Genomic DNA, 2,350 nt, shown 5'->3' with positions numbered 1-2,350 from the left:
CCAGGTTGGACACAGGGGCTTGGAGCAACCTGCTCTAGTGGAAGGTGTCCCTGCCCGGGGCAGGGGGTTGGGACTGGATGAGCTTTAACGTCTCTTCAAACCCAAACTATTCTATGATTCCAAGAGCATGAGCATGATGCTATGGGCAGACAAGATACTACAGACCAGCAACTAGGCTTAAAGAGCTCTGTGGCTGTGGCTGCTGGTCACACATGGCTCTGCTCTGCTGCCGCAGCCAGGGAGGAGCAGGACACGGACACAACACACTGCATTCCAAGGAGCTCCCTATCAAGGACACACTGCTGCAGCATCTCCCATTGCTGCGTTGCCCAGGCAACACCTCTCCTGCCTCCTCACGTGTCCTGGGCCCTGTGCCTCCAAAGAAACACTTCCTACAAGCAACACCCAGGTGGGTTTAGTCTGTGCAAGGTGGAGAACCTGCAGATGCTTCATGCCTGGCCAAATTTTGGCTTACACTTTGCTAAGGTAGAGTTGCCAGCAGCAGCAGCAACTCTGCAGATTAATTCTGCTTGTTCAGCTGTCATGGTTCCAGCCCGGCCATGAGCCACCAGCTCCTCCTGTGGCTGCTCCCAGCACCCAACCCCAGCACACACAGCCCAAGAGCCTAGCCGCTTGCACATCACCTTTGTGGCTTTGCCACAGGAGTTGCAACAAACTCAGTGCCAAAGGGCCGTCTTCTGCCAAAAATGTCCCAAAATCTCCAAAGTGCCTTTTTTTTCCCCCCCACATTCAGAGAAATTGTATTTGCTGGACAAGAAGAATGAACAGGCTCAGGAGGGAGAAGTTAAGCTCATCTGTGAGGCTTTGGGATGTGATTCAGTTGGACTTGATATCTTAAAGGTCTTTTCCAACCTAGTTATTCTATGATTCTAATAGAGGCTCTTCACACCCTCCACTGTGATCCTGGTGCAGAGCATGGCAGTAACTGGTCTCTTATGTGTTTTGGCGCAAGGCTGAGGTCCTCCTGCGCTCTTCTCACACCAAAAACCCCATGGTGGGAGCTCTGGACAAGCAGATTAATAAAAGATTTATTTCCTAATAATAAATACGTAATAATGTGGCTGCCCCATCCCTGGCAGTGTTCAAGGCCAGGTTGGACACAGGGGCTTGGAGCAACCTGCTCTAGTGGAAGGTGTCCCTGCCCGTGGCAGGGGTTGGAACTGGATGAGCTTTAATGTCCCTCCCAATCCAAACTATTCTATGGTTCTATGAAGCAGACATTTGTCTCTGCCCTTCTTGAACATCTGCAGCCTCCTGCATCAGCAAGATGCTCCCTTCCATGGCCTGGTGCCTCTTCTCTCTCTGGGGACAGTTGCATCGTGCTTTGCTGATGGTTTTTTCCCTTGGCTTGGGAACAGAAGAGCAGCAAGGCCAGCAGGCAGCACCCCCCAGCTGCAGAGAGCATGTCTCTTCATTGAGAAGCAGCTGGTTTTTCATGTATTTAATTACCCTGCCCTGTAGCTAGCAGAGAGTAGGAGCACAGAGAAATGGGGTAAGCTGGCCAGAAACCACTTCGGGGAAGATGCACCCTGGAGCAGAGCAAAGGCCAGAAAATGGATCCTCCTGTCACCTTTGTAAAATAACCCCCAGAAATGCTGCAGCACCAGCCCCGAGATGGCTTCAAAGCTCCCAAGAGCCTGTTTGGGGCAGAGAAACGGGCTGTGAGGGATGATTCAGGCTCCTCTGTGTGGCCTGAGCACCCTGCACCAGGTTTCTCTCCTGCATCCAGCACAAAAACATACATAAAAGCCCCAAATACAACAGCAAAGCCTTTCCCTGCTAGCGCTCCCCAGGAGGCTGAGCTGCCCCAAGCCTCTTATCTAAATCTTGGCTTGAGCTCGCTTCTTTAGCCAGGATCTGGAGCAGCCCCAATGCACTGGGGTGTCCCTGCCATGGGATGATAGATTGAATCCATGAATGATTCAGGCATGGCCGGGTTGGGTTTCAGCTGAGGCTTCAACCGCAGGAGCTGGGTTACCAGTGTCTCAGGTGTCTTCTTGTGCCAGGGGAGAAATGGAGAAGGCTGGAGATACACAGGGATGAGCAGAAGGATATGGGGATGAGCAGAAAGATAAGAAAGTGTGTGTGATGGTGCTGAGTCTTACAGTCAGTCCCCTCCTCCTGTTCCACTTCCCCAGTACATCATCCCCTGAGCTCAGGGAGTTACCACAGTAACCCAGCAAACGCTAGCACCGTCTCCCTGCTTAATTCCCACAGGATCTGGCACACAGCAGGAGGCCCTGTGGCTCTCAGTGCTCTTGGGCTGATGATACTCTGAAGCCCCAACCCCGCTGCTGATTGGATTTGCAGCACGGAGCAGGGAGCATCG

The sequence above is a fragment of the Nestor notabilis genome, unplaced genomic scaffold (genome assembly GCF_000696875.1).
Source record: "Nestor notabilis isolate BGI_N333 unplaced genomic scaffold, ASM69687v1 scaffold6129, whole genome shotgun sequence".
Taxonomy (NCBI): domain Eukaryota; kingdom Metazoa; phylum Chordata; class Aves; order Psittaciformes; family Psittacidae; genus Nestor; species Nestor notabilis.
The sequence above is the reverse complement of the archived record's forward strand: the minus strand, read 5'-3'. Positions refer to the sequence as shown.